Source organism: Pleuronectes platessa, chromosome 1 (genome assembly GCF_947347685.1).
Source record: "Pleuronectes platessa chromosome 1, fPlePla1.1, whole genome shotgun sequence".
Lineage (NCBI taxonomy): Eukaryota > Metazoa > Chordata > Actinopteri > Pleuronectiformes > Pleuronectidae > Pleuronectes > Pleuronectes platessa.
The window spans coordinates 3,845,450-3,852,090 of record NC_070626.1 but is presented as its reverse complement, the minus strand read 5'-3'; the positions used below and the strand labels follow the sequence as shown (position 1 = coordinate 3,852,090).

The following is a 6,641-nucleotide window of genomic DNA, read 5'->3' as shown; positions in this document are numbered from 1 at the left end:
ACGAGGAAGATGAGGGAGAGAAATTATCCTACCATTAAAGAGGTACTTTTGAGTTATATACCAGAAAAAACATTTTATATAATTTGCCAAATATACATTTTTATTAAATCCCCAAAGTACGCTTGCTGAGATACAAGTTAATATCACACTGAAAGAATTTTGATCAATCATGCTTCCCTGCTGTGATTGTTTAACTGGGAAAACAACTTTTTCCACAGGAAGGCAAGTAAATTTAAGGAATACATGTGCAAAGTTTTCCTCTGTTATGTATAATGATGACCCCCATCAAACATAATGTTAGCAATATTTACACCTTTTAATTTATACTGTTTATTTCTGTCTACATGTGTGAATTTGCCTTCATTAGTTTCAGAAAAGAGCGATGATGTATCGGTCAGTGGGCGGCAGCACGAGACTCCGCAAACTAGTCTGTAAGCAAAGTAGACGAAGGCATCGAGGTTGCGGCCTTCCATCATTGTTATTTTGCTTAAGGGACTGAATATGTTTCATGCAGAAATATTAGCATTTCCCTTATATCTACCAAAACTGCTTGTTTCACAGACTGCAGTTTTGTTTTGATCCGATGTGGTGTGCAAATACAACCGTATCTGCAATGGGTTGTGGGGCATTAACATTTGTAACTCTAATTTTGTTTTGACAGACTGTGAAAAGAACGTTGAGAACATCACCACTCTACAGGAAGACACAGTCCAGTAATGGGTGTCAGAAGTTCAGTAGTGAACGACAGGTACTTTGGGAAAATGTGTGTCATTGTTGTACAATGTCCTTTGACTCTGTTTAAACAAGGTCAACACAAAAAGGTTTGATTGTAAACTGATATCGGTACGAATTCATGTTATTCTCCTCTTCACAAGAAACAAACAATCAAAATTACCTGCAGAAAGCCCTTGATGGACGCTTCAGCTGCATCGTCAGACTGGTGAGACAGCAAGATGCCAACTTTAATGCCAATTTATTTGTGTAACATTCTGTGACCAAATGTATAGATAACTTTTTGTAGATTGTAAAAATAGATAACCCATTTATTACAAAAAATCTACACTAGAATTACCGCACTGCGTTGTATGACTCCGCTAACCAGTGCAGTGGCCATCTACATATTTCTACATATTTTCTCTCATATAAATGACACTTTATCTCTTGACAACTGAAACCATAAGATGAGGTCAGTGTGGCCTTGACCTTTTTCCTTTAAGACAAATACAAAGTTAGACAATCCGAAAACATGCAGTTATGCCTCCGGCGACTCGCTATTGCAGAGGCATTAAAACCGTAGTGTAGTAGATTGGATTTTATTGGTGTTACATTGGACATCTTGTATGTATACACCAAAAATATATTTGTTTTCACATTCTAGATGGCAATAAGCAGAGTCATCAACTCAGGAAAAATATTTCTGTAGAAAAGAAAGCCTTGTATGTGTGTATGTATACATACACACAAACGCACAATTGAGACGTTTTTGTCTTTTATCATATATTCTCAGGCAGTACTGATGCATTTACTGAGAGGGGACGTGAGGGCCTACTCTGCATGCTCAGAGTTCAAGCCCAGCAGGCTGCAGCGGGCCTGACATATTCTGGAACGGCAGCACAGTCTTTAGATGACTCCTCTGAAGATGAAAACATGGCGAGGTACTTCTCCACTGAGGAAGAACTGTGAGGGCTGTGATTAGCTACACTCTCTTGCTACAATGCTACTCATGCTACTCCCTGGCAGCCTTAGGAAGGCATTAGCTTGCTGTGTGGTAGCTGTTAGCTTCAGCATTTTTAGTTTTTAGTGGCCTGTCTGACGTTTATGTTTAAAAAAAAAAATCAGAGGGAACCATCTTCATAATTTAACACTATGGTTTGTTTGTGTCCTTCAGTTCTTCTCAAGAGAAGCAGTACAGGTGTGCCTCAGCTCCACGGTCCCTCCTGCAACCTCCGCTCCTGATGCTAACCTCATGTCTCCATCACACCAAGCAGCAGACCTGGATTGACAGACCTTTCTCCAGAGCTGCCCCCTCCCTCTGAAACCCCCCTCTCCAAAACACTATTTGTGTAGTTTTTAAAGTATTTTTTGCATGAGAATTGTTGATCATATCATTTCCAGCAGATGCCTTAATATAATGTTTGTGCACAATAAATGACATTGATCATAACATAATGGTATTTCCTTGCACTTCTACACCATGATATTGGCAGATAAGATGCTGATTACATTAAAGCAGTGAATGCTCTTCTTTAAGCAACATAAACAAACAATGATCCAATGGATCTGAAGTAGAATGGGCACATTACATTCTGTAGAGAATGCCTCAGTTATGGAAGTCAGAAAATAACTTTCTTTATCTGAGGTTCCAGTCATTTATAGTCACAGCAAAGCACACAGGTCTGGTTGTCTAAGTGGCGCCCATATCATTGTTTAAGATGTGTAACATCAAGTTTGTGTTTCAGTGCAAAATTAGTCATTAGTCAAGAGTTCACCCTCTTGTTTACACTAAATTTAGGTGACCCAGATGTTTCACAATGCAATCTGATAAGGTCTTATGAGAAACATTCTTAACATTAAAGAAATCAACACAGAGGATAGCAATAACTGTTTGACTTTAATCCGTAGCTGATAATCAGCGGCCTGACTTATTCAAACACATTAATACTACAATGAATAAGGCAGGGCCTTCTATCAGAAATCATTTCTGGGACATTAATTTAAAAGATCTCCAGTATAAGCAAATGTGTTCTAAAATTGGTTTACATCCAAGTGTGAGGCTGTCCTGGCACATGGAAATAAGATATATATATATTGTTTGTATTAGCTTTCCCTCAGTTTAGTACTTGCACTTCTTGAAAAGCTCTATATAAATAAGATGTATTAATGTTTATACATTTCCCTCTAGTATATGTTTTCCTAAAAGTCACTGTAGATACAGAAATAACAGTATGGTTCAGGTGACAGTAAGTGGAAGCTGAAGGTAATTTCCATGTGCTCAAGAGAAACATAACGTGACGATATAGTTGATTTCTGATAGAAGGCCCTGCCTCATTCATTGTGGTATTAATGTGTTTGAATAAGTCAGGCTGCCGATTACCAGCTACTGATTAAAGTCAAACATCTATTGCTATCCTCTGTGTTGATTTCTTTAATGTTAAGAATGTTTCTCATAAGACCTTATCAGATTGCATTGTGAAACATCTGGGTCACCTAATTTTAGTGTAAACAAGAGGGTGAACTCTTGACTAATGACTAATTTTGCACTGAAACACAAACATGATGTTACACATCTTAAACAATGATATGGGCGCCACTTAGACAACCAGACCTGTGTGCTTTGCTGTGACTATAAATGACTGGAACCTCAGATAAAGAAAGTTATTTTCTGACTTCCATAACTGAGGCATTCTCTACAGAATGTAATGTGCCCATTCTACTTCAGATCCATTGGATCATTGTTTGTTTATGTTGCTTAAAGAAGAGCATTCACTGCTTTAATGTAATCAGCATCTTATCTGCCAATATCATGGTGTAGAAGTGCAAGGAAATACCATTATGTTATGATCAATGTCATTTATTGTGCACAAACATTATATTAAGGCATCTGCTGGAAATGATATGATCAACAATTCTCATGCAAAAAATACTTTAAAAACTACACAAATAGTGTTTTGGAGAGGGGGGTTTCAGAGGGAGGGGGCAGCTCTGGAGAAAGGTCTGTCAATCCAGGTCTGCTGCTTGGTGTGATGGAGACATGAGGTTAGCATCAGGAGCGGAGGCTGCAGGAGAGACCGTGGAGCTGAGGCACACCTGTACTGCTTCTCTTGAGAAGAACTGAAGGACACAAACAAACCATAGTGTTAAATTATGAAGATGGTTCCCTCTGTTTTTTTTTTTTAAACATAAACGTCAGACAGGCCACTAAAAACTAAAAATGCTGAAGCTAACAGCTACCACACAGCAAGCTAATGCCTTCCTAAGGCTGCCAGGGAGTAGCATGAGTAGCCTTGTAGCAAGAGAGTGTAGCTAATCACAGCCCTCACAGTTCTTCATCAGTGGAGAAGTACCTCGCCATGTTTTCATCTTCAGAGGAGTCATCTAAAGACTGTGCTGCCGTTCCAGAATATGTCAGGCCCGCTGCAGCCTGCTGGGCTTGAACTCTGAGCATGCAGAGTAGGCCCTCACGTCCCCTCTCAGTAAATGCATCAGTACTGCCTGAGAATATATGATAAAAGACAAAAACGTCTCAATTGTGCGTTTGTGTGTATGTATACATACACACATACAAGGCTTTCTTTTCTACAGAAATATTTTTCCTGAGTTGATGACTCTGCTTATTGCCATCTAGAATGTGAAACCAAATATATTTTTGGTGTACCCATACAAGATGTCCAATGTAACACCAATAAAATCCAATCTACTACACTACGGTTTTAATGCCTCTGCAATAGCGAGTCGCCGGAGGCATAACTGCATGTTTTCGGATTGTCTAACTTTGTATTTGTCTTAAAGTAAAAAGGTCAAGGCCACACTGCACTGACCTCATCTTATGGTTTCAGTTGTCAAGAGATACAGTGTCATTTATATGAGAGAAAATATGTAGAAATATGTAGATGGACACTGCACTGGTTAGCGGAGTCATACAACGCAGTGCGGTAATTCTAGTGTAGATTTTTTTAATAAATGGGTTATCTATTTTTACAATCTACAAAAAGTTATCTATACATTTGGTCACAGAATGTTACACAAATAAGTTGGCATTAAAGTTGGCATCTTGCTGTCTCACCAGTCTGACGATGCAGCTGAAGAGTCCATCAAGGGCTTTCTGCAGGTAATTTTGATTGTTTGTTTCTTTTGAAGAGGAGAATAACATGAATTCGTACCGATATCAGTTTACAATCAAACCTTTTTGTGTTGACCTTGTTTAAACAGAGTCAAAGGACATTGTACAACAATGACACACATTTTCCCAAAGTACCTGTCGTTCACTACTGAACTTCTGACACCCATTACTGGACTGTGTCTTCCTGTAGAGTGGTGATGTTCTCAACGTTCTTTTCACAGTCTGTCAAAACAAAATTAGAGTTACAAATGTTAATGCCCCACAACCCATTGCAGATACGGTTGTATTTGCACACCACATCGGATCAAAACAAAACTGCAGTCTGTGAAACAAGCAGTTTTGGTAGATATAAGGGAAATGCTAATATTTCTGCATGAAACATATTCAGTCCCTTAAGCAAAATAACAATGATGGCAGGCCGCAACCTCGATGCCTTCGTCTACTTTGCTTACAGACTAGTTTGCGGAGTCTCGTGCTGCCGCCCACTGACCGATACATCATCGCTCTTTTCTGAAACTAATGAAGGCAAATTCACACATGTAGACAGAAATAAACAGTATAAATTAAAAGGTGTAAATATTGCTAACATTATGTTTGATGGGGGTCATCATTATACATAACAGAGGAAAACTTTGCACATGTATTCCTTAAATTTACTTGCCTTCCTGTGGAAAAAGTTGTTTTCCCAGTTAAACAATCACAGCAGGGAAGCATGATTGATCAAAATTCTTTCAGTGTGATATTAACTTGTATTTCAGCAAGCGTACTTTGGGGATTTAATAAAAATGTATATTTGGCAAATTATATAAAATGGTTTTTCTGGTATATAACTTAAAAGTACCTCTTTATTGGTAGGATCATTTCTCTCCCTCATCTTCCTCGTGGTACGTGGATGATGTTAGTGGGCTCAACCCGGCTTCTCTTTCTCTCCAGGCTCCCCTTCCTGCTCTTCATCAAGCAAAACAAACTGTTCGGTCCAAGTTGTTGACGTTAATGAAACTCCTGTAGCTTCACTTTGATCCTCCTTGATTAAAAAACAGAACATAGCAATTGTTTTATAAAATGAATCGCAACTCCATAACATGAAAACATTGTCATATTGCATACTATACATTAAACCAAATTGATCTGATATTGTGGAGTAATGGTAGACAAATACACTCCTTATTAATCTAAAGCATTCATAAATCAAATTCATGTTTATATTTATATTGTAGCGTCCCTCAATGATGAGCTAAGCGTCTTGAACTGGTTTCAACAACCATGTATTCACCTCCCAGGTAGCACAGGCTACCGTGGGCTGAAGCATGTGGCTAACAATGGCGTATTAGCTGATGAACAGCGCCCATAGTGTGGATTGACGGACTCTATCCGCACTCGGACTGTAAACCTAGATCGTAACGATCTTTAAAAACAATAAACTACTTACCTGACAGAAGGAAGATGACATCGTGGTCTTCCAAGCGCTCCGTGTTTATGACACAGCGCTGAGTTAAAGGACTGGTTGTTTACAAATAGGGTTTTTACGACAGCCACACGTCATGTCCGCTCGCGCACTCGGTCCGGTCGCGCACTCGGGCCGGCCTCGGTAAGAACAGACTCGCAGGATCCTTCTCATTAGAGATGTAATCTAGCCTCAAATATTACTTTATAAAACATGAATAACATTCACGATCACTGAAGGACAACACGCAGGGACTGTGATTTAAACACCAAGCTGCGCCGTGGTGGCATGGCAACCATCATAGCAACGATAAAAACATGCGTGATAACTATTAAAATATTTATCATAAGCACAAAC

General features: G+C 39.0%; 1 long non-coding RNA gene across 1 annotated transcript; it reads right to left on the bottom strand.

Moving 5' to 3' along the window:
- Window positions 1-3,319: 3,319 nt before the first annotated feature.
- LOC128440477 (uncharacterized) lies at window positions 3,320-6,359 on the bottom strand. Its single transcript, XR_008338534.1, has 4 exons — window positions 6,270-6,359; window positions 5,682-5,864; window positions 4,065-5,062; window positions 3,320-3,831 (listed from the first exon to the last, which is right to left on the bottom strand). It is a non-coding gene; the product is annotated as an uncharacterized LOC128440477 (long non-coding RNA).
- Between the last annotated feature and the right edge of the window lie 282 nt (window positions 6,360-6,641).